The sequence below is a fragment of the Pinus tabuliformis genome, chromosome 1_1, assembly GCF_031772625.1.
Source record: "Pinus tabuliformis cultivar Carrire ecotype Pingquan chromosome 1_1, CPIR1, whole genome shotgun sequence".
Classification (NCBI taxonomy): Eukaryota; Viridiplantae; Streptophyta; class Pinopsida; order Pinales; family Pinaceae; genus Pinus; species Pinus tabuliformis.
The window spans coordinates 955,084,487-955,111,672 of record NC_142297.1 but is presented as its reverse complement, the minus strand read 5'-3'; the positions used below and the strand labels follow the sequence as shown (position 1 = coordinate 955,111,672).

Sequence of the window (27,186 nt, the reverse complement as noted above, 5' to 3'; positions counted from 1 at the left end):
GGTTTTAGAGCTGAGTTGAAGAAAATTCATGGATATCACCCCTATGAAGACATCGTTGATGGAAGCAAGTAAAGATGGCAGAGACCTAAAAGAATCCTAGGGTTTGAAGGAAACCCTAGGCACCCTTGTTAGGGTTTGGTGGATAGCATAAGATTAGGGTTTGGAAGAAACCTTGAAGCATGGCTTGGAGATGTTGAAGGCTTGAAGTCTTAAAACCCTAGCTTGATAAGTACAAGCACCTGTGCCAGATTCAATATAATTCTAGATTCACTCTAGGAGGCAGTATGTTTGGATAGGTTGTTGATAGTTAAGGCATCTCCTCCTTTGTTGATATCTGTTGATGACCTATGGCACCTTATGATTAAGAAAGGACTTGGAACAATGATTCTGCGAATGATTGCATTTCTTCTGCAAACTCTCGGTGACAGGATCAAGAGGGAGTTGAACTCTTCCTTCAACCCTTGTTTAAGATAAGTACCTTCTAGACTTATTTCTTTATGACACTACTCTTGTTTTAAATTTATCATTTTGATTATTTCTTAGCCTTCTTACATATTTGAGTATTTTAATACTTCCAAATGAAGATGTGATTAGCTGATCCTTGTTAAGGGTCATTTGGATGCTAGCTAGTGAAGAAGTTGGTGCAAGAAATAGGAAGTTGGAGCAGATATGCAAATTGTCAAAGTAGCTATAGTATGCATGTGTTACAACTGCCAATGGCAAAAAAGTACTACAAATTAGGTATCTGAATGTTGCAAGGTATGTATAGTATATTGTTTTTGTGTTTTGATTTAGCTGCAATGTTGGATGGCAAGATAAACCCTGAGGTATGACAAGAATATCACCCTCAGTAGTAACTTAATTCATGCATGCTAATCTCATTCATATGTAAGTGAGTTTGATTCCTGATACATGTGACAGTTAATATGATCTCTTTGATGTAACTAGTCAATACCTGTCATACGACCTTGATGGATATCCTGATTGTTGTCTAAGATAAAGCATAGCTAGAAACATTGACTTTGATATACAGTAACTTGATACTATTGTCAATGCTTGTAATGAATGCGGTAACCTTGATGGCATTAGTGTGGTTGTAAGATACTCAATATTTATTAAATATCTTCTTGTTGATCTTAATAAGGCCTTGATAAGCTGTAATTGCTATGATGTCCTAACAAATTTGACAATGTGACAAATGGATACCTTGACTTAATGATGGGACTTTGATGAAATATTTGTATAATGTGATAATGAAGTGATGAAGTGAATTAACCTTTATTGGATGTTTAATGACATGTTCATATGTGACATTGAAGCAGTTGATGATGACTTGTCATGACCATGATGTATATATATATATATAAGAACCTGATATAGTTTGACTCTGTGATCTGACAATTTTGTTGATACATGACATATGTTAGACAGGTTGATGTCTTGATTGATGATGAGTGAAGAAGCTTCCCATTCAGAGGGAGAGATCCTTGATGAGATCCCAACACCTACTATTTATTTGTGGTGGATGATTAGAAGTCCCATGATTGCAGAATGAAACAATGAACATATGGAGTTAGTATTGAGCTAACAATCCTTTGCTGACAGGACTGGTTCACTCCATGTAGTATCAGGTTCCACATCTCATATATAAGTGCTTTTGTGACATGCTGATGAATTATTATTGCTATATTTGGTGGCTCCCGTGATAAGCAATTAGTTAGATGGATTCTTGTATGCACTCTAAGCTAGACAAAGTCTGATCGTATATGGTTGGAACAAAGACATCTTCATGGATTGAGATGATGTTGCTTTATAAGACAAGCTTAGGTTTGTGGTTACTGCCTCCTTGCATAAGATGGATAAAATATGAATAAGGTATTCTTTTCTTTATGACATATATTTGCTTTAACATTTGATGTCCTATCTGAACAGGAAAACAAATAATTGTTGCTGGAAAGTACTGCATAAGGCAGTGTGGTTGAACTCTTCAGTGAGTTGTTTAAGCCAGTACAGGATACAATCACTTTGATATGTTTCTGGTCTTCATAGTGCACATGGATTGATGGATGCGACCCTCCTGGGCAAGGGTTCAGGTTGATCGAGGACACTGAGCTAGCTCTTCCCCCTTGTCTGAGCTCCCAAAGTGAGGAATTGAGCCGAAGAGCTCCTCCCATTATGCAGTGGAATATATGGAGCTATCCACTCTCTTCTGATGCCTTCCTTCACAGAGAAATCTATGAAGTCTTTATTTGTGTATTCTCCACCATTATCTGAGCGAAACAACTTGATCTTCTTCCCAGTTGCATTCCCTACCAGAGCCTTAAATTCCTTGAAGCGATCAAAGACCTCATCTTTGGTCTTCAAGAAGTAGATCCAGGTTTTCCTGCAATGATCATCAATAAAGGCACTGAAGGCTCTAGTGGACATAGGGCCACAAATGTCTGAATGTATAAGTCCCAACACGCCCTCTGCTCTACTGTCACTTCTTGGGAATGATGCCTTAGCATATTTCCCAAGCACAAACCCTACTCTTGCAGTAGGTCAGGTATCTCCCCTATTGTCACCCATAGGGTGTGCGTGATCCTTGTCTGTTTTGACAAGTTGGGTATCTCCCCCTATCTTGGTCTAGCAAAGTATAGCCCAGTTGGAATTATACCCACAAGTCAGCCTTGTTGGGATTATCCCTCCCCATCTGGCCAATAGGTTGAGGAGGCTTGGGGGTATGCGATCCTTACCTTTTGTAAGTCGGGTATCTCACCAAAGCTCGAATTATGATGCAGGTGTTCTACCACATGACTCTTATGTGAAAATTCCTTAAACCCGGGAATTCCTATTGCAGCAATTGAAGATATTTCTCCTACTTGTTAGATTTACATTAATAAGCTATTTGCAGTTTCCTACAACAAACATCGAAATACATACACTGCAGCCTACACCAATTAAATAATATGCCAAAACAAGAAATTGAACAATAAAGAAAGATACAACACAAATGACATAGTTGTTTTTGGGGAAATGTCCCCGGAAAAATCCAATGCGGGAAAAGCAGTGCAACAGATCTAAGGGTTTTTATTATTAAGCCATAGTATTTATGAATACAACTTCTGGATGCCTTCCCGACAATCTAATTACAGAGAATATCACTCGGCAGAAGAAATTAGTGAGATTACCTCACTCTACACTGCAAGTCTCAGCTGATCCGGGAGCTAAACCAACGAGTCCACGACTACTTCTATGTTGCCCCTGCATGGGCCCTGCGTCAGCCTCTAAGGCACTGCGTCAGCCTCTAAGGCACTGCGTCACCTCTGTTGGGAATCGATTTGCCCTCTGGAGTTGATTCTAGGCCTCCCGGCTCAAAATATCCAGCTCCCCAACAAAGTTCAGACTTCTGCGTAGGAGGCTCTGCGCTGCTCTTTGTGGGCCCTGCGTGAGCCCTTCCTAGCTTTGTGTCACCCTCTTTGGCCTCTGCGTTGCCTCCTCTGTGTGTCTCTCTACCTCTCTGCTGAGTATCCTTGGCTCTGGAGAAGATCCTCCAACCAAAACTTTCTCTGCCCCTCACTGTGTGATCACTACAAATCACTGCACTGCCTCTAGCTTCAACAATTCTATCTGATTGATCAACTCTCTGTGTGTCCTCCAAATGACCTTCAAGCCTCCTTAAATAATCTTCTCGTTGACATTCAACGACCCAAATTTGAAGCTAATCAATGGCTAAGATCATTTCTGATTGATCCTCATCTTCTTCTAGAAGTTACACCCACAGTTAGATTAATACCCATTAATTATTTTAATTTCCTAACTTTAGACTTAGGGACCCATTAAAAATAATTAATTATTTTAATAAACCTGTCTCTGGGTGAAATTTCCCAAAATGATTTCTAGGTTCTTTGGAATACATGTGCCTAAGCTTCTCTGCAAAATTTGAGACTTAGAGAACACCTGATGCTACCAGAAATTGACACTTCCTCTTAGCGATGATTGTGCTCTAGCAATGTCTCCCACTGAAGCATCGCCCTGACTTCATAACATCGTCCTCTGCGTTGCTAATGTATGACATGCTGTCCACCGATTACTGCGTTGCTGCTGCAATTGTACTACTATTGACATTGCCACTGTCAACACTGCATCCGTACTACAACTCCCTCTGAATTTCTGCATCCATATTGTTGCTGGCACTGCCACTGCCAACTTCTCCTGCAATGCAAACTGTCGCTGCTACTGCATCAACAACGGAAAAAGATCCCAAATTACTGAACAAGTATTCAACATAGATGCATCTTGATGCTGAAGATTTGACTGCTGCTAGTCCTACGCTATCCCTCTCAAGCCACTGTGCTGTTGCTGCTACTGCACTGTGCCTCCCTGCACTGCTACAACTCTGCACTACGCTGGTTAGACTTGGTGTTCTAGCCACTATTCTGTTGCTCCAACACTCCTCTGCACCATCTGACACTTAGTCCATCCTGTTACTACTGATTTGGGCTCTCGTAGCAAGGTATTGATCCGAGAGGTGGGTTCCTCAAGGATCCTGCCCATCTGTAGCTCTTTCGAACTATAGCTCCAAATCAGCCCACCTCCCCTCTAGAGGTATTTCGGCTGTCATGGCAAACTCCTCCTCCTCGATCTTCGCAGGTGTAGCCTTTGGATTGTGCTTCTCATCTTTGTCCTTCTTCCTGAGAGGACACTGTGTTGCGTAGTGATCCATTTCACCACACTTGAAGCATTTGATCTTCGAGACGTCCTTCTTCCGCCTCCACTGCTCCCACTGCCCCTTGGATGCAAGGGCTGCATTCTCATTCTCCTCCTTGGGCTTCGACCCACTGTTGCTACTTTCGTCAAGCTTACACTTGACCAAGTCTCTCCTCAGCTCCTCTTGCTTAAGAGATGCCCACATCTCATACCAATTTGGCAAAGTCACCTTGCCAAGGATACTCTGGACAAAGGCTTGCCACTCATTTGAGACTGAATTGAGGGCCAGTCTAACCAACTCGGATCCTTGAGGTGTAGACCCCACAATTGCTAACTTGTCTTAGGTCCCCTGAAGCTTTGTGAGGAAGGGATCTATGTGCTCCCCCTTCTGCATTTGTGCAAATCTCAGTTTCTGCTCTAAGTACATCTTCCGCTGCTCGGAAGATCCTTGATAGAGCGTTGCCAAGGCATCCCACATCTCCTTAGAAATCCCTCTGCTAGCGATGTGACAGACTAAACAATCCTTTACTCCATCTAGGATCATCCTCTTGGCCTTCGCCATTTCTGCTTTGTACTTCTTCAGCGAATCTTGATCTGCAGGCACAACCACCACGCTGTCGACATAGGTCTTGAGAGAATGCTCATCTAGAAGGAATGGCATTCTTTCCTTCCAGATGACAGTTGGATGCCCCATCCAACCTATCCTGATCTATCAGCCCACTGGTTGCCATCTCTACCATGAAAATGTTGAACTGCTCCTCTCTGCTTCCTACTACTGCTACTCAGCTAATAAGAAAATGAACTTCTTGGCAGGAAGTCTACTGAGGAAAAATTCCCTCACTGTGCTTCTGACGTCTTTCTGCCTAGCAAAATGGCCTGCAGAAAAACTGCGTCCCACTAGCTCTTCCTCACGCTGAGGCTCAGCGCTGCTCCCTCTGCCACGACAAAATTTTGATCTGGAAGCCCTTCCTCTCTGTTGACTCACTCAGAGAGAGATTGCCTCGAAAATTCAGCCCTCCTGGCTTGGACTGCGCAAACCCTTCTGGGGATTCAAATTGCTGCCTCCTGCAGCTATTTTGATCTCCTTTTCTGCTTAGCGCTGGGTTCTTTGGCACTGTTCTTCTTGCTTCACCTGCACTGCTCTGATACCATGTGAAAATTCCTTAAACCCGGGAATCCCTACTACAACAACTGATGATATTTCTCCTACTTGTTAGATTTACATGAACAAGTTATTTGCAGTTTCCTACGACAAACATCGAAATACATACACTGCAGCCTACACCAATTAAATAATATGCCGAAACAAGAAACTAAACAATAGAGAAAGATACAACACAAATGACACAGTTGTTTTTGGACAAATGTCCCTGGAAAAACCCAATGCGGGAAAACCGGTGCAGCAGATCTGAGGGTTTTTATTATTAAGCTGAAGTATTTCTGAATACAACTTTTGGATGCCTTCCCGACAATCTAGTTATAGAGAATATCACTCGGCAGAAGAAATTAGTGAGATTACCTCACTCTACACTGCAAGTCCCGGTTGATCCGGTAGCTGAACCAACGAGTCCCCGACTACTTTTGCGTTGCCCCTGCGTGGGCCCTATGTCAGCCTCTAAGGCACTGCGTCACCTCTGTTGGGAATTGATTTGCCCTTTGACGCTGATTCCAGGCCTCCCGGCTCAGAATATCCAGCTCCCTAGCAAATTTCGGACTTTTGCATAGGAGGCTCTGTGCTGCTCTGTGTGGGCCCTTCCTGGCTCTACGTCACCCTCTCTGGCCTCTGCGCTTCCTCCTCTTGGTGTCTCTTTGCCTCCCCGTTGAGTATCCTTGGCTCCGAAGAAGATCCTCCAGCCAAAACTCCCTCTGCCCCTCACTGCGTGATCACTACAAATCATTGCATTGCCTCTAGCTTCAGCAATTCGATCTGATTGATCAACTATGTGTGTGTCTTCCAAATGACCTTCAAGCCTCCTTAAGTAATTTCCTCGTTGACATTCAATGGCCTAGATTAGAAGCTAATCAATGACTAAGATCATTTTTGCTTGATCCTCATCTTCTTCTAGAAGTTACACCCACAAGTAGATTAATACCCATTAATTATTTTAATTTCCTACGTTTAGACTTTGGGACCCATTAAAAAAATTAATTATTTTAATAAAACTGTCTCCGGGTGAAATTTCCCAAAACACTTTCTGGGTTCTTTGGAATACATGTGTCTAAGCCTCCCTGCAAAATTTGAGACTTAGAGCACATCCGATGCAACCACAAGTCAACATATTAAGGGTCATTGTTAGGAAGACCAGTAGGAAATAGGACCATCTCCCTAAATGTGGACTCAAGGATGAAATGTATACCATATCTGCTGAAGATTACCTCATCCCTCAACCTGTTGCTGCGAACTTGTGCATCGACCCTGCTCCTCCACTGGAGAATCTCTATTGCGTCCTTGATGCACTGAAAGAGTTGTCTATGGCAAATCTCCCATGTCTTGATATCCATAATGAGGGCATCAATCAGCCACAACAAGGCTCCCCTCGATTGCACGTGGTGCCAATGAGTGAAAGATGTGGGGGCTCCGATGGGTATGATCGAGAACTCATACTGACACTCACAACCAGCCCTGTGATCGACCCACTCTCCCAACCTGGGTATGCCCACCCTAATGGCATCCCCGACATCCTCGTCAAGAAATGTCCCTGCTAGCCGCACTCCTCTAGTCCATTGTGCAGCCTCGTACACTCCTGTATACAACCATGTGTCTCCATGCCCCTTGACATACAACTACACCCAATTGCATACCTATGTGCACTGTTGGACACCACTACATGTGACCATATCACCTTGAATCCGTTCGTATCCCTTGTGTGTCGATGTATTCATCACTCCATGTGGAAATCCATTACAATGTGAATTGCGTCTCCTACTCCACGATGCAACCTCACACACCACTGCACAAGACTATGCACCTTCATGCTCCTCTGCATACCACTGCTCATCCCTGCATATCCCTATACCCCACTGGATGCCATGGTCTAAAACTGAGTCAGTATGCAATAGCCTGCATCTTGTTAATAACACCATCTCCACTATCACATCTCCATAACCTTGGATGAGGGGACCTCCCCTCATAATCTTCCTTGAGAAATTTGAGAGGAAAATCTCTATGTGCCATTGGCGGTGTCACTATGATGCTGCTCCTCGGTGATCCCTGTGCCCCATATATCCGTGGGAAATCCTCGTCTCCATACAAGGCCCTATATGATGGCCTGTCGATGCCACCTCTTGCGACAAGCTCCTGCATGAGTATGTCGATCATCCTGCAATCCCATACACGGCCAACATGCCAGGACAACTCACAGAGCCTACCTGCTCCCCTACTAATCCAACCTACCACTAGTGTTGTCCGAGACTCTAAGGGAGATATTAAAATGCCGTTGTGCTCAGACATCGGATCCACCATTTAGCTAATGCCATCACTGACCAAGTCCATGATGTGATGGGGAATCCCACCTGGATCCCAATAATGATCTGGCCCTCGAGCTCCTTTAGCAACCCACGACCCCTGTTGAACTATGCTCCTGGCCATGGATATATGCAGACACTTAGCTAGCCCCACCAAGTACCAACTCAATACCTCTTACCACCCAACCTCGTGAGAGGGACTGGATGCAAGAACACTTGTATGCGTAACAACTCCATCATGCAAATATTGTGCCTTATGCAACTCATGTTGCGTCTCTCTCTCCAATGTGTAGAGTTAACCTAATAGTGTTGCAAGCCTCGTTTATGTATTCCTGAAGAGGGCTGCTCTGACACTTTGAGATATACTCCTCTCGCTGCATCGTTAGGGATTTCAGTTATTCCCCAATGTGAGTCAGCTTGGCTGTTGACCTAGCACAAACCGTTCTCATGTCCTACAGTTCACCATTTTGTTGTGATATGGTTTCCCAGACTATCTTGGCCTCCTTCTTCATCTCTAGAAGGCTGGCCTTAAGCTGTGGAATCTGCTTTTGGCGGCTACCATCAGGAAACTCTGTCACGACTCTGGATACCTCTATGCCTACTGACACCTCGTAAGTGGATGGCCCTACGGGTGCATGCTCTACTCTCTCTGCTAATGTCTCAACTCGAGCCATCAATGGGCTCCCCAATAATGGTGACCCCTGAGTCACACTAGGCAGATCTAGATGCTCCTCACAAACCCTGGTGTTATCTGCCTCATGCTCAACCTCCTCCTCAAGATCACTGACAAAAGACACCTCAATGTAGTGGGACTTTCACTTAGTGCATTTGTGCCCTAGGGCCCATGGCTCCTGACATGTGAAGTATAATTTCCTGCTTTGGAGGTCCCTCCTGGTCTCCTCATCTAACTGTCCCCGTCCTGTCCACTCCTTTTGAGGAGGTCTGGTGTCCTTTCGGTTGGATCTCTCTAACAACCTTTGCGTGAACTCTGTGTAGGATGTGATGCTGCATGACCCAAAGTGATCATCCCATGGTACCACCACTCCTATGCATCTCCATCCAAAGGCAACATACTTAATAGCATCCACCTCTGTCATGTGGTTCAGTTGGAGGTACGTGTTTAGTTTCTGCACCCACTCTCTTGCAGAGCTCCTGGTTGAACCATCAAATCTGGAGAGGGTTATTTTCCCCATTGTTTTCACCCTCGTGGCATGCACACCTCTAGGGACTTTGTCATAAAAATGAGGTCAGCTTTGGTCTGTCACTTTACAGCCAGTCAATTGAACCAACATTCCTATCATCTTCTCATTATTCCTGAGGATCACGTCCATGATCCCTTGCAGTAACTCCTCCTTCCTTGAGTTAGTGGGATGCCTATAGTTCCACTAGTTCCTATGCATGCTTGCTAACTCTTCCATGATCTTGCTGGCTTCCCCATAGCTGGCCAAGATCACGCTTTGAGACCAATGTAATATTCCTTATGGGAAAATACAGTAAATAAAAAGAGATGAACTCAAAACAACAAATAATGACAAAATAAACAAAAAATAACACAACCAACAAATCAGATAACACAGTATACACTAACAAATCACTGAGCCATTTTGTTAATCATGAATGTGAGTACATAGAATGGGTTTAAACAATGGATCCTAGGCTTTCTAAGTAAGCTGAACATAACCCAGAAAGGATGCCTCTGACCCAAGTGAATAATGGCCTTGGAAGAGAAATGCGCACTACCCAGAAAATACTCTACTACTGGCTGCTAACTGAGACGAAGATTTCTACTTTGAATACTGCCAGGATCAAACTGAAACTCCACCCACAAACTCCTCTCCTAAAACCCACAAAAACCCAAAAATGGTTTGGGATGAATCCAAGTGATGAGGAAGCCCTCCAAGTGGTGCGAATGGCTCTCTAGCTAGTTGTACGCACTGTTGGAATTACTGCTGCTGGAGCACCCTCAAATCCAGTACTGATGAATTCTCCAAGCCACCAATGGGATTATCTCCGGAAAAACCCCAAATCTCCAACTCCCCTTGCTCCCGAACTCGCATTGCATAATGCCTACATAGTCTATCCCCAAGAATGTTGCGCATTGTCTGAGAATGGTGAAACAAGCTCTCTGAATCAACTCTAATTTCCCTTGAAAAAGTACACCCAAATCCTCACTTTTCCATCAATGGAACTTCCCTGCAAAAATGGACCACGAACTGCCTCCACAATTTTGCGTTGCGTGTTTTGCTCTCCCTTCTGTGCCCTGGAATATGCACAACTCAATCAGGCCCAATACAGTCCCTGCAAAATACCACTAGAATCCCACTCCTCTGACAAGAGACAACCCTGCAAACTTATCTCCCAATCTCCTCTTCACCGTGTGCAAATGGCCAAGTTGACTTCCCTTCTGTGCCCAAGAAATGCACACTGCTGATTCGAATGATGAAGGTTAAGCTCTGTAAAAGCCCCACAATGGAATCTTCTGATTTCTAGCTAGGGAGACACTTAGAGTTCTCTAAAACCGGGTTAGATTTTGTTTGGAATCCTCGTGCTAAACAACACTCTAAACCCTTGTGTTGAACAACTCACAAGAGTTTGATTTCATAAGTGTAATGGTCAAAAGATAATCTGAAGTGCTCCCTCCTTGCCTTTAAATAAGCTTGGTCCCATACGCTCTCCTTGGTGGCCCCCACTTTGCCTCCCAAAATCGCACTTCTGCCTCTGGTGGTGTGCATGGCCTCCTTTGGGCCCCCACTTGAGTGTGGGATCTCCCTAGACTACTAACACAACCCCAAGAGTCTCTGATATCCTCCTCAGACAATGAATAAAAAATTGGGGACATTACAAACTTGCACTGCTAGAAATGACCATGGCCCTCCATTGGAAAATCAAATCACAAACTGGGAACTGCTTCTCCTTTGCAAATCAATCTAATTGAAAGAGTACTTTGTTGCCCTGACAACTCCCTTTGCCTCATTCAACTCGCACTACTAGAGAGTCTGTATCCTCCCTGGGGTAACTCGCACTCCCATCTTGCAGATAAAAATTGATCTCCTTTTGCCACTGAGAAACTGCAAATTTCTGTGAAGAAAATCCTCAGACAATCACTCTCCACCATGCTCTCATTACGCTACACTGATTCACCTGCTACATGTTGTAGCTGAACCAAATGTGTGCTTCCACTGCACTACTCTGATCTCATACTACTAATGTGTTGAAGTTTCTAAGTCTAACAGTTAGAAACCCTCCATGCACTTTACTGATTTATTCCTACCTACTTGTTCTGTTAATTAACAAGTTATTTACCATGTAAATACTGAAAATAAATACAAGTGCATGCTCAACACATTACAGATCATCAACTGAAGGAAACAGAAACAAGCACACAAATGACACTGTTATTTTTGGACTAATGTCCCCAGAAAAACCCAATGCGGGAAAATCGGTGCAGCTATCTGAGGGTTTTATTATTAAGCAGTTCTTTTCTGAGTACACTGGGTGCCAAACTGGCTAACCCGACAAAGATAAAAAATATGGCAGCAATACCTCTCTTCGGAAATAGGTATTTGGAAAGCCTGCTCCATGAAATCCCTCTCCAGCACAATCTGAAGCTCAGCGTTAGCCCTGCTGGCCTCTGCGTCAGCCTACTGAGGCTCTGTGCAGCCTCTCTAGCTCTTTGCGTCACTCCTGCAGCCTCTGCGTGGATGACGCAGGCCCTTTTGGCTCTGCGCAGTCTCTGTTGCTTTTGCGTGGCTCCCTCTGGCTCTGCGTCTACCTCTCTCTGCTTCTGGCTGGTCTCTCGGCACTGTCCCTGCCTCTCTATCTCGTACTCACTGCCCCTCGCTGCAACTGATCACTAATTCTATCTCTCTTAGCAAACCCCACTCTAGAGAATAGAATGACTGATCACTCTGGTGTGTTCTCCAAGTGACCCTCAAGCCTCCTCTTATACTTTTCTCGTTGACAAATCAACAGCCGAGATTAAGTCCCTAATCAATGGCTAAGATTAGATCTGGATTGATCCATGCCTTTTGAACCATTCTACCATAGTTTTATATTAATTCACATTAATATTTTATTTTCCCTAAGCTTAGACTTAGGGACTCCATTAAAAATATTAATTATTTTAATATCTCCCAAACTATTTAGAATCTGCCCAAACTGTTTATGGGTATTGGAGATCTCGTGTGCCTTAGTCTCTCCACCAATTTTCGTGGCTAGAGCACTTCCGATGCTACCCCAAATCAACATGATGCCCTTGCGTTGCTGCCATCACTGCAATAGTGAATCTTGATCTCACTGATCTACTGTGTCATTGCAACTAGCTCTACAACTATCTCTCGAGTATCTGGCTGTGCCTTGCTCTCACTGCAATTGGCTCTGCGATTGTCTCTCAAGTATCTAACTACGCCTTCCTGACACTGAACTCGTGTACCTCTCGTATCACAACTGTTTCACCACTAATATCCTCTTGCTACTTAATGCTTGGGCTCTTGTAGCAAGGAATGGTCCAACTGAGGAATCACATACTTAACAGCTATATTTGATCTATTGATCAAGCCCTCCTTGGCTATGGTCTAGATCTCCTTGCTCCTCCTTCCTCGAACCCTGCCCAATCTAGCATACTAGAGTGTCATGCTCCTCCTCCTCTTCAGGATACTGCTGCTATAAGTGCGAATTCATTCTCCAATCTGGAAGACAAATCCTTGATCTCTGCTGAAGCAGCTGTCTGCTACTCCTTCTTGTCCTTCTTCCCTATGAAGTAGACATCATATCCCTTATCTTGTAGTTCTGAAACTGAAATTAGGTTCATGCGCAAACCTGACACATTCAACACATCTGTAACACTGGTGCTTGCTCCCGACTCCCTTTGAATATCGATGGTACCTCTCCCAACTAGAGTACATTTCGTTTTGTTTCCCATCTGTATCTAGAAGCCCATCTCCTCCTTCCTGTAGCTAGAGAAGTAGTCCCTAACCCCTGTCATATGTGCTGACGCTCCACTGTCTATATATGAGACACCCTAGGAAGTTGAGGTGGAGAGGAGAGCTATCAGAGTGAATTCATCTTCCAACCTGGATGACAAGTCCAAATTATCCTGGTCTCTGAATCCTTCTGTGGCCATCTCTAGAAAATTTGTGAATTCAAATACACCAGAGAAATTAATGAACTGGGTTGAAACCCTCGTGTGCTTTCTCTTGCAAGCCCTGTGCTGATTTACATTGCAAAACCCTTTTGGTGCAAATCCTCTGTGTTAGATCTACTTTGTGAAATTCGATCTACCTCCGGAAATCCTTTTCGGCAACCTCATTACCTGCTGTTGCTCATTGAGACAACTCGCACTTCCTTCGAATCACTTCCCTGCACTGGAAATCGAACAATTGCCTCTGACACATGCATTGGCTGACTAGCCTGCGTAGATCTGCTTTTCAATACACTGATCTATCTGATCTGCAACAACATCGCTTAGGTCTTGTTGTCACCTGAAGTGTACACCTAAGGCGCAACGCTCAAAGTAGGGGTTGTTACTCTGATCCCTACTCACTCCGTTTAAGCTATCTCCTAAAGCAGGATAAGGGGGGTAGTCCCTGAAGGTGAAAGGATTAGGAACCTGTTGAAAATCAACAAGTTTAGGAGATACAGATGAATATCCTAGCAACTTGATTTAGATTATATGGCAAGTAAGATTAATAAGCACAAACAATTAGATTATTTGAGATATATCAGTGATAGACCAGTGCCTTAGAATTGAGAAATACTTGCACAACAAAGATCAATATGTCAAGTTACCAGATATACAAATTCTACAGAGATGCTATGTAAGATCTATCCTAGATGAAATGCAGGTCCTAACCTAAATGTGAAGTGCAAAATCTTGGTTACTTTTAGTTATATGCCTAATCTAAGTGAGAGCCTTCTCTTCAATTGTTTTGAAGCAAGTCTTGCACAGGGTTGTAGAAAGAAGTCCAGGGGAAGGAGACTAAGGCCTCATTAACGATACCTACCCTAGAGTTCTAATGACCCAAATGCCTCCGTTCCTACAAGGGATTCCCAGTAAGAGAACTGCAAGGTCACCTGTTTTAACCTCAATGCAAGGGTCAAGCATCGCAAATTGTGAGAGAAGGTGGCCCTTAGTTTCTATCAACCAAGCTTACGCTTGGAGGCAAATTTTAATTATGCACTTCCAATCTAGGATGAGAATGCAAAAGATGAGCCAATTAGAGATGCTTCAACGAGAGAAAACTGCTCCAATGACAACAAGATAAGGTCACTTATAACCAGTATGTCAAATATCACTTTATCAATCAAGGACCACATGGAGAAGCACCTTAATGAAATGCAAATGAGATGCAAAGATTTGAAATGCAATTAGATGAGGGGGAAAGTTAGTAAACCGACAAGGACTGTCCTTGACTAGAGAAGAGGGAAAAGCCAATGACAATGGCAATATCTCTAATGCCAATCATTTTTGAATCTGCTCCTTTTAATAGATATATCACTTCAAAGATCAACCACTATAGTCCTATATGCAAGCAACCATACCAGAGTTTAATAACCAATTCAAGTGCTAGATGCCAGGCAAAGATGCAATGTAATGCCACTGCTATGAGAAGACTAATGACTGCTGGCTCAAATCAGACTTTTGTAGCTTGCATGTCAGTCACTAAATGATGAAATCAGTCCACAATATTGCTCACAATTGATCACCAAATGTAAAGAAGAGAGATAGATGCTCAATCTGTAATTCTAGTTCCAAACACAATGGGAAGATACCACTATAATGTAGATCAGACCTCTGCAAATTGTATCAGGCCTCTAACAGTCAAATCAAGTCACCCAAATATGCACAAAATGATAGCCAAACACTAGTGATTAATCTTGCAATTATTATGAGTAAAATTAGAGTGTTTATTAGGCTTAGATTAGATATCAATTAAGGTCTGCAATATGTCTGACTTCAGATCTGATACGTATTCAGTCACCAAAGAGGCTATTAATGAGAACAACAATGTCCCCAAAGGCTGCAGCCTAGCCTCAAAGGGCTAGTATGCTTGGAAGAGACCACAAGTTGCAACTTTGAGCCACAAAGGGATGCCCAAATCCTTTTCAACTTTGAGCCACAACTGCAATTTTCACCATAAAAATAATGCAGAAAATAAAATACAGAAAACTGAGAAATTCTAGCACACAAAAATTTTGACACAGTTATTTTTGGACAATTGTTCCCGGAAAAACCCAATGCGGGAAAACCGGTGCAGCAGATGAGAGTTTTATTATTATTCTTTAGCAGCAATTCTGAGTACAAAAAATCTAGATGCCCAACTGGCAATCTAATATGAGGAAAATATTGGGAAAATTATTGTGAGAATTTTCTCTCACCCCAAAGCTAATTTATGCCTCCGAAATTACCTCCCTAGCCTTTGCGCTAAGCCTCCTGCGTCACCCTTTACATAGAGCTTACGCTGACCCTGTGAGAATTTTGGCCTTCCTTCGTTTGCCTCTTCCAAGGACTGGAAACCTTCCTCCCGAAACGCTGCTACTCACCCTTTGGCTCTATCTTCTTTGTTGAGTTATTCCCACTGAGAAGATCGAACTGCCTGGGCCACTGAGTATCTGCACTGGTGTATTCTCCATCACCACATCGACCTCCTCTTATAATCTACTGTTGGAGCACCGACGACCAAGATTAAAACTTAATCAATGGCTAAGATCATCTCTGGATCGATCCGTGTGAGTTTCTAGATGATTCTCACCTTATCTCAATTAATACTGACTAATTAACCATATTCCCTAAGTTTAGATTAAGGAAATATTTAAAAATTATTAATAATCTAATTGAGACACTTCTAGGCAAAATTTGTTAAGGGAGGATCTTATAGAGGATGCCGTGAGGGTAAAAATTTGTTGAGAAGGTCAAGCAAATCCATCTACATGTACAGAAGACATTGATGCTGCAGAGGTCGTAGGAAAAATACAAGGCAAAGCATGATGAACATAGAAGAGAGAAGTCATTTAAAGTGAGAGAGAGTATATGGTTACAGTTGAACAAGGAGAGGCTACAGGGTCCTGATAAGAAAATCAAGGCTTTGCAATATGGTTTCTTTGAGATACTAGAAAAGGTGGGAGATAATGCCTATAGACTTAGTCTACCCCCATACTTGCACATTTACTTAGTTGTGAATGTGGAGACTGTTACCCACGAAAAGTGGGTGATCCCTTAGAGAAATTTTCTCCTATTCATCTCTTCCAATTGGCAAGCAACAACCCCTGACAACCTCCTTGTAGTCGATGTGACATGCCATTCATATCTCCACCACCTGCATCAATCATATATATCCTCGTCCATTTGTCAAGAACACATGTTGGGAGGTGGGCTTCTAATCAAAAGGTACTTTATTCATTTTGCAGTTAGGTGCTTTTGCTTGTTTGTATTTGGGATTTTTGACATGGATTATGGAGTAACTTGGAAGAAAGAAGGGTCTTGGCTGTAATCTTGTTCCCTCACCTTAAATGGGGGGTTAATTTTCAATCCTATTCCATTGGAACCTCCCCTAATGTCCCATGGCTTTAGGAAGGTGCACTACTTGGGAAACCATGATTGAGATAGCGTAGCCCCATCTCTCCCCATTCCATACTTACGACTTTCCATCTTACATTACAAGCCCTTATTCCACTTCCCTTCATTGGGTTCAACTGACCATTGGTTCATTGGGATTTGACACTTGCTCATCCTCATACTTGGGCAGGGCTTGGAAATGCACCCTAGGAGGTTGATGCAACTAAAAGAAAAATAATAGAGCACATGATGGGCACAAGAAAATCAAAAGAAAAGTCAAAATGCAAAAGATAGTCGGGACTTACAAATTAGCATGTGGGCAAAATCCAAGCATGAGCTCTACCTCATTCATATGGCCATCACCCGGTTCCTGGGCCAATGTTACCCTATCTCATGGAAGACAAGGAACCCTTGTATGTCCCAACCCTTGATGGGCAATGAACTGCCCCATCCTAAAGGGGTAATAATTGTTATGCATCATACAAAGCAAGCTCTCATTCCTTGAGCTACAAGCAATAATGCAAGGAAAAATCAAGAAAAAGTAAAAGGAAAAATAGAGGGGTGGAAAAACAAAGGCCGAGGTAACTCGTGCATCCACGATTGCTACCTCCTCACATCTATGCACCCAGGATGAGGTACTTTATCATAGCCAGTCCCTTTGACCATGGCACTTGGCCATGAAGTATTTTTCCATCTGTTACATCATTATTCGCATGAAACCTATCGATTGAGGGGTGGACCAAGGACATGTCACTTTCCCTTGGGAGTTGGGAACACATAATAGGATAGTCTATTAGCCACTCCTACCTAGGGAGGTAACACCATTACATGACTAAGGCCCCAATTTTGGAAGAGAAGTATCATGTGAAGTGTTATTGTGCCCATTTCTCTCAATCTTAGTTCACTTAGATGCAATAATGATTAATGTACCTAATGGTGAAAGTTGCAGCACTTGATATTGTGTGTAATTGGCAGGTGGTTCCATCTATAGGTCTAGGCAGCTTAACTGGGGTCTAGGTCTTCAAGATGGACATGTTGACACCCACAGGTAATGTGTTGAGGGCCATGGGACTTCGGGCAATTGTAGAGCATCATCACAACCATGGACAACTTCAACACGCACAATGTTCCTACATTTGATTTATCATTCATGGGATGATGCACTTGGAACAACATGCCCCAGCTGGCTTAACAGTGATCACATGATTTGGTAGTTGATCCAAGGCCCAAATGAGGGTTGTCTCATGCCTTGAGACATGGGAGGGCTAGCACCATCTTCAGTTCCCTCAACGTTGGAGCATAATCAGGCATTAACACCACCAGGAGACCCATGAGACCTAGTGTTGTGCTCCAAATCCACATTTGGGGCTATAGGATGATTTTCATAGAGATCTAGGGGCCAACCCCTAGATTATGGTTTTAGAAGCCCTCTACACTTGTCATGGCACTTGAGGAGCCCAATGCAAGTCCTATAAGGGCAATCAACTAGCATGAGGTCATCATTTTTCTCACTTTATCTCACATATGCGGAGATGTTTAGGTCTTGATGAAAGCTACAAGGTTGGCTTGTGACCTTGCTTGTTGTTTGCCCATTATTTTATTGTTTGAGGGGCTTGTAGGCTAAAATGGGACTTGTTTTGTCACATATATATTAGATATCAATTCATTGTGATCTCTCATCATCATCACTCTTGGAATTTTGTCCTCATTGAGGAATTCAACCTCTCTGGATGAATAAGACTTATTCTCTTGTGGATGTTTTGGAACTATTGGATGCATTTTTGTTAGTTTCTGTAGCATCATATGTGTTCTAGCCACGAAATTTGGTGGAGAGGCTAGAATACATGAGATCTCCAAAACCTAGAAATCGTTTATGGAAATTCCGCCTAGAAATGACTTAATTAGATTATTAACCAGTTTTAAAATATTTCCTAAGTCTAAACTTAGGGAATATGGTTAATTAATCAATATTAATTAAGTCAAGGTGAGAATCATCTAGAAACTCACACGGATCGATCCAGAGATGATCCTAGCCATTGATTAAGTTTTAATCTTGGTCGTTGGTGCTCCAACAAAGGATTATAAGAGGAGGTCGATGTGGTGATGGAGAGGACATTTGAGCAGTTCGATTTCTTGGCAGATTGATTTCCAGAGTAGTAGCAGTTATTTGTCTGAGAGAGCCAGATATCAAAGTACTGTGTGAGGGGCAGGGACAGTGATCCGGAGGAAGTTTTCTAGATTCAGAGAGACAACAGCAAGAGGGCTAAGATATCCCAGTGAGGCAGCATAGAGCTCTGCGCAATAGCTTCAGAGAGGGCAATTCGATTTGCCGGAGAGAAAATTGTTCTCAGATCTAGTGGCTAGGCAGAGGTTCCATAGGGTCGGAGAGACAAATTTCTCAGCAACAGAAGGCAAAACGACTTCATCAGAGACTAGTTAGAGGCTAGACGTCATAGTGACTGTGCAGTCCAGCGCAGAGGGTGATGCAGAAGCTTCAGGAGGCCAAGTTTTTTGTAGGCAAGTTGTGCCGAGATTGCTTGTGGAGGAAGGGTAAATTCCCTTCAATAATTTTGCCCAGATTTTCTTGTTGTGGATTGCCAGTTTCAGGCATCCAGATTGTACTCAGATTTTCACTGCTGCATAATAATAAAACCCTCACTGCTGCACTAGTTTTCCCAAGTTGGGTTTTTCCAGGGACATTTGTCCAAAAATAATTGTCTTATATTTTATGTGTGTGTGCTAGCATTTCTCAGTTTCCAACGCATTATTTTTCCGCAGTATTTTATTTGTGAAGGTTGCAATGTGTTTATTTCGATATTTGCCATAGTAGATAAATTGTTAAATTAATTAACAATTAGGAGAAATAATACCAGTTACTGCAATAGGATTCCATATTGGAATTTTCACAATTTTGACATTTGGAGCCGATCTTGGATATTTCTTGGAGCTATTCTTTGGATAATGGAAGGAATTCTTGCATGTTGTCTTGTAAGTGCACTCTATTGTTGAATATCTATTTTTCTATGTCTAATGTATGAAATTATGATTCTAGGTCATGGTAAATTGCACCCTAATTTGTTGAAGATTAATTGAATTCTATCTAGATGAATATTGGATACATTACTTATGTATAACATGTGATGAATAGTCCTAGTGGTCAACTCATTGAAACTCTCCTATAAAAATCCAATTTTCTATCGAGTGGGTAAATATTTGAAATTCGCTTTATAGGGCATCGAATTTCAGCTTCCTTAGAAACAAGTTTATCTAACCTAAATCATCCTGGACTCCATTCTCCCAAGGAACAAGGAACTGGTCTAATTGGTCAGTTATCAATCTTATCTTTTATCCATATTCTCTCTCTCTCTCTCTTAATTTTGGTCCTTTCAAGGCTAGAGTAGAAAGCTAGGGCTTGGAGCGAATTTCTAGGGAGGAATGGTTTTGTGTTGAAATATGTAACTAGGTTCGGTCTTCATAATGACATATGTAATTGTGATTTTATGTATTTGATGTAAAGAGGAAAAATAAAATTATTGTTATTATTCTTGAGGCATGGGTTTCATGTTTAAGGTTATTTGATTTATAGGTAAAGCACCCATTGAGTGCTTCTAAGGCTTGTCTTTGAGTCAACAAGTCAAATTGGGTCATTGTCATGTATGGAAGACTCATTTGGGCATGTTACATATTGTAAAGAAAATTTATTTGAGTCAAAGTTAGAGTCAAAGACCCTCCAAGACCTTGTCATAGTGCTACAAACAAGTTGGCCTTCAAAAGGAGCAAGTCGGCCTACCTAGAGGGACAAGTTGGCCTATTAAGGAACTCAAGGAAGCCTATATATAGGAGCATTCGGCCTCATTCAAGGATCCATCCATCAAGCTTCAAGAAATTCAATCAAAGCAAGGAAAGGGTGACCTAAAACCAACGAAGGAAGAGAAGACTTCAAGAAGGAAGAATCCGAACTTTTGAAGATTGTTTTAGGGCTGAAATTCCTCACACGTGCGAAGAAGTCTGGGTACTATTTGTTGCAGCAGAGATCGAATTATTGCAGTCACAATAGGAGGCTGAGAACAAGTGTAAGAGAATCCATCTTGCAAGTCGAGTTGCTGAGGAATAAGCCACTATCCAAGTGAAGAAAAGAAAAGGGTGAAAACACTGCTTTCTCCCACACGTGCAGAAACTAGTGATTTTGCAGTAGCCGAAAATTGCAAGTCGAAATTGTAGGTCCAAAGTCTAGATCTAAGGAGAGATTGTAGTTGCTACAAGGAAATGGTTGACTTGGTTTGACTTTGTTAGAAAAGGAAAAGGTTGACTTGGTCTTGGAGGAGTCTTGGTCAAGGGTCTAGTTCTTGGAATTCGTCAATTGATGTTCTATAAGAAGGGAAGAGTTCTTGTGGGTTTTCCTTTCAAAAGGAGAGGTTTTGGCCCTGGCCCATATCTTATGTCCTCTTGTCTCTTGTTCTTTATTGTTTGGTAGTTGTTTGATGATAAGAATGCTAACTGTAATCAAGTGAAAGAAGAATCTAATCAAGTTAAGTAATTATACATCACAAACAAGCAGTTATCAAAGTAAGAGAAATCATCTAATCTAGCTGCACCTAGATTTCTCAACATTTTGGTGGTTGGAGAGCCTAAACATCAAGAGGGTAGGGTTTGCCACAAAACCTATCAATTTGGTGGGAATCCACTCCAATTTCATCCATAAATTCTCTTGCCCTAGGTGTTTTCCCTAAGAGGGAAACCCTAGTTCTTCTTCCCTCAACTTAAGGACTTCCTTGAAGGTTTCATGAGCCTTGGCATAGCTAATATACATTATAAGAAACCTTTTCTCCTAGCCTTGACCTTGAGTTACTCCAACACTCGTCAAATTTATCAAACCCTAGGTCTTGTGCCCTTATTTCTAGGCCTCTTTATAGAAAGCGAATTGCTTCCTTGTGAAGCCTTGAGCATAAATTGTGTCTTTCTTGAAGAATTCCTAGTGAGATCATTTTACACATTAACCCTAAAATACCTATTATAAGTGATCTTTTTCCTACTGGGACTCCTCCCATCGGTGAAAATCCGTAAAGAGCAGGGGGTTTTAGCTGTGGTGATAGTGGGCCACTACCCCATTGTTGTTTCTTGGTCTAGTTTATACCTTGTAGGGTTTCCCTCTTTAAGGCCTGCTAAATTTTGCAGCAACAGAGACCCTGAAACTCTATGAGCCTTCCATGCTAGATTGAGAAGAGGAACAAGTCCTACCTTTTGTAGAGGATTTAACACTGGATGCTCAGGTAGAGTGTAATGACCCACCTATAGCTATATATAAAATACAAGTATTAGCATACATACGAGACCTCCATATGATAGCTACGTATGCGTGGACCCGTATGTAACACACTATATATATGATAAACCCTCAAACGAACAGAAAATGTTAGTTTTAATGTTAAATTTTAATTTGTAAATTAAAATTTAAGAAATTAATAAAATTAAATAATTAAAATTATAAATTAAATAAATTAAATCAATTCATTAAAATAATAAATAAACTTTATCAAATCAAATTTACATATTCGAATAAAATCACCAAATCAAATAAGATTTTGTTTTTATAAAATTAACATGTATCAAAATTTGGACACGGAGATGGAGGGAGGCGGTGAACGGAGACTTAAAAGAAGGAAGGTTATCTTGAGAAAAAAGAAAAAAAAAAGAGAATGAAGGGGCGGTTGGAGGAAGCACAATTGAGAGGAGGAAAATTTGTAACACGAAGTTATCAACAGTAAGGACTGAGCCTTGTTTGTTCTGAAGTTTTTGGGCACGGGGGAACAGATTGCAGCAATTGAGAAGCATTCTGGACTGAGTACCTAGGTTGTACTTAGTTTGGCTAGGAGGTTATGGTCTTTTGGTAACGGGAGTGAGAGCTGGAGAAATTTTGAAGCCTCTTCATCCACAGGAAACCAGGTAGGTACTTCTCATCAAATCAATCAATTTGATATATGAAATTTTGTTAAATTTTAAAGTAGGTTCATGAAGATTTCATATTCTGTTCAGAGTAAATAGTTGTTTAAATTATTTACAGTCATTACATTTGGTATCAGAGCTATGTTCAAACTCTTGGATCTGTTAAGTCTGTTAAGATAAGGTTGCCTGATCTAAAAACATCTAAAAACAAAGAACAAAGAGCCAAAAGTTTGTGACAATATATTATGGAAAAGCAGTTCACTTGGAAAACATACAGCCTTTCATTACAAACATAATGAACTCTGTCTAAAAGAAGAGTGCCTCTTTAATCAAGTTATCTAAAATTTGAATAACTATTCCATTGACGGCCTTCCCTCATCAGTGACGTTCCTTCCTCTTCTTTGAAGATCGTTCAGTTGTATCCTTCTTGTCTGATTCAGATAACTTTATCCTCTTCAAGCTTCTTGAAGAACTTTCTGAGCTTGGGTCTGTGCAGATAAATATCGAAGAGCATCCAAGGTTGACTCTGCTCACTGAGGCTTTCTTGCAAAAGGTTCCGACATAGCCTCATTATAAACATCTGCAACTCCCTCCTCTAAATGGGTTGTATTGTTCTGATCTCCAAAGGATACGACTAAAAATTCAGCCAAACCTTTAATGGCTTGTTCAATTGCCCCAATACGTCCAGCAACACATGAAGTTACTTGGAAGGAATCAACTGTAATGGATTTTGACATGCACAAGCACTTTGCCAAACCACTAACAATCCCTGGCAAAAAGAAAGCCAATGCATATGCAGTCAACGAATGCAGCAGCTGAGGCCTATTGTGGCCCGGCTCGCGCAAAAGGAATAATTCAATGCATAGAGGCTTCAGCTTTGAGAAGACCTTGCTTCTAACGGCATCTTCGTTTTCATTCGGTTTCTTGTCACCGTATTTTCGTTTTTCTTCGGACCGCTCCATTGAACCTTGAATAACTTCCAAATGTTTCCACTGTTAAAAATCCCTTCCCTGGCGACAAGCCTCGAACAACTTCCAACTATTCCACGATCAAATAGCGCTTCCAAATTAAACCTCGAACAACTTCCAAATTCTTCAAAAATTAACTCCCACACCGCATCATGGTTTCAAAACCCATGCCCGCTTCATCTGCTCCGTTCTGGAGACAAAGGGCATGAACGACAGTGCTAAAAAAAAAAAAACCTCTTATATAATAGTGCTTTCACATAAGTTCGCTAGCCTCTAAAGGACCAGACATCAATAGAAGAAATGATCGGCAACCCGCCGACCTCCCCACAATATATATGCTTTCGACCTGCCGACCTTCCCATTACAAATACCAATGTCTTCACACTACATGTGCTTTTATTCCTAGGCGTTGTTTTTTTTATTATATCAAAATTATGTTTTATAATTATTTAAAGATTATTCATTTATAATAATGAAGAAAACACTGTTTAATTAATCAGTAAAGAACTTTAGCTATTTTTTTTAGATTATGTAAAGTAGTGATATTATGTATATCGTTTACTATAAATATTATATTTAAAAAGAAGATAGACTAAGTTGGCCCACTAATAATAAAATGATTATATTCGAATACTCAGTGTTCTCTTAATTTAACTTTAAAGAGTATTTTAAAATATTAAAAGCACATGTATATTAAAATATTTTATCATTAGCTATAGAAATAATTTGTGAGTTAGTGGAGAATGTTTACTAAGAGAATGAGTGTTATGAAAGAAACTTAGAAAAATTTGAGTTATATATATCAAATTATATTACGTTTTTATTTTATATATAGTTAGGCATAAATATTTTATTATTTATGCTATGTTACAATGATTATGATTAAAAAAAAAAGGGGCGGTTGGAGGAAGCACAGTTGAGAGGAGGAAAATTTGTAACACGAAGTTATCAACAGTAAGGACTTAGCCTTGTTTGTTCTGAAGTTTTTGGGCACGGGGGAACAGAAAACAACAATTGAGAAGCATTCTGGACTGAGTACCTAGGTTGTACTTAGTTTGGCTGGGAGGTTATGGTCTTTTGGTAACGGGAGCAAAAGCTAGAGCAATTCTGAAGCCTCTTCATCTGCAGGAAACTAGGTAGGTACTTCTCATCAAATCAATCAATTTGATATATGAAATTTTGTTAAATTTTAAAGCAGGTTCATGAAAATTTCATATTCTGTTCAGAGTAAATAGCTGTTTAAATTATTTACAGTCATTACATAGAGCCAACAAAGGATGCAATTTTGCAAAATAGGTCTAGAACTACAAGACAGGGGCAATATGACCTTTGCAGTTGGGTTGAAAGGACATCTTCCAAGCAAGGCTAAATGGTACTCCGAGTAGAATGTAGAGGAAAAAATTCCTCACCTAATTTAGTTAAAGCTTTTGGGAACAAAAGCCTCCCAAAATGGGGAGGCGTGATCCGGATTGGATCATTATATTATTTTCCATCCATCTTGATGCTTTCAGAGTGGGAAATTTGGAGGAATTAACTCACAAGGGTATTTTTATCGAAGGGTCCCAGTTTGGCAATTTGGGGTTTAAAACCTTCCGGAAGCAATTTGAGGCATGAATTGATATTTTTTGGGGACAATTTTTTTTTTCTGCTTAAGTGCCACACTTGCTAGCACTATTTGACAAAGACCTCAAATGAAGTGCATATGCAAAAGCTATACCACTAGGAAGTTGACCTTCTTATTTTGACCATCATGATTCAAGAGAATGCCATGTCAACTTGCATTATTCATGTAGAAGTGGCTAGCCATATGATCATGATGAAGAAGACTCTAGAAGAGTCAATATTGTAACTCTAGTTAAGAGTTGAAGGAGTCAAACTTAACCACTAGTTGACTATCAAAATGTGTTATAATTGGGCCACTAGGAGGAATAAGGGGTTCCATTCTATTCGAGCGCATTTTGTTCCATATATGAATAGAGTAGCTGAGAGTGGATAGAGAGAGAGAAAACAGAAAGAGCTTGTGCTTTGTAGTAGTCCATGGGCCACAGGTCTCACTCCTTTGTACTTATGTCCATTTCAATTCAGAGAAAGAGAGAGCAAAGCAACCTCACCTTCTAGATGGGTTTTCTCTCGTAAGGGTTTCCCGAATCATATCTTGTGTCATTATGGTTGTGAGTGATTGCATTTTTGTCTGTTCTCTATTTTTTGTATTTTATATATTGCATGCATGAAAACAATAACTTAATAAATCCAAAAGTCTAAGGAAAATAATCCCCATAGTATAGATTTCGGATTTTAAGTATAAATTTATCATATCTATTGTGACGAACTGTCTAGTGAAATATCCATGTTAGTTTACGGATCAAGAAGTTAAGATTTTTACTCAGCTATAGATAATAAAGGTTCATATCCATGTGTCACAACACAATTTACGAACAAGTCAGAATCATCAACACCATTCTAAGCTAGGAAACAACACATCGAATCATAATAACTGGAAGAAACAATCATGGAGTAATGTTTGCTGGCACATATGAAATTAAGTATTTGGGGGGTAGGAACTGATATACCATTGCAGAGTGAATCTGAAGCACCGGTGTATGAAGGAGTGTAGGAGAGAAAAAAGGTCTGGATATGAGGAGCTGGAACAATTACATCACATGCGATAGAGTGTGCCTTTAAGGAAGTTACCCTGAAAGGGAAACGTGTCCTATGTATCATGTTTTTCACGGCATAAACTAATGTTGAAATTGTAGTCTTTTATTATTGATTTTAAGATTGTAATAAGTAATTCTATGTTAATCATAAAGTGAATGTAAAAAATTGTGGTTCATTGTCATTTGACTGACTCTTTGGGGTACATTTCATGCATTTTATAAACAAGTGGCACCTGATATAATACATCATATGTACTGTGGCCCACTAGCCATAATGCATTTGTGGCATGACATATAATTCTACTCCACTTGATATATTAAAATGTTCAAGTTAATAACATTAGATAATATCACTGGCAAATTGTTATTGTAACAATATTTGACACAGTTGCGTATATAATTGCAAATTCTTTTCTTGAGTTCTTTAATTGGGCTGTTATATTTTGGCAATGTTAGAGTCTATAGGCATTCCACGTTCCTAATCAGAAAATAGAACCTTTCTTTTGCAATAGAAAGGTATAGAAACCTATGTGTAAGATATCATTAGTAAAGATATCTAATCTTAGTTTCATGGAAACTGGTCAAAGTAGTTGTAAACAATTGGAAATTTTTATAACCTATCTAAACTGCTATAATCATATTAATCAGACAGCCAGCAGTGTTAATGGAAACGGTTATTTTAACTCAGGTCCATATACTACACCTAGGGATTCACCTTGTGAAAATGTGAGTATCAGTTGGAGGTTTGGAAAGAAAGCTTGTGTTCCTGGATTGGACTGATATACTGTGGCAAATTTAGGGCGTATAGGTATATCACGTTCCTAATCAGAATATAGTACCTTTCTGTAATAGAACGTTATACAAATGTAAGTGTAAGATATCTTTAGGAAAGATATCTAATATTAGTTTC

At 40.9% G+C, this 27,186-nt stretch overlaps 1 protein-coding gene across 1 annotated transcript in view; it reads left to right on the top strand.

Moving 5' to 3' along the window:
- Positions 1-27,186, top strand: part of LOC149217658 (bifunctional TH2 protein, mitochondrial-like) — a 243,846-nt gene that overhangs the window by 23,810 nt on the left and 192,850 nt on the right. The window lies entirely within an intron of this gene.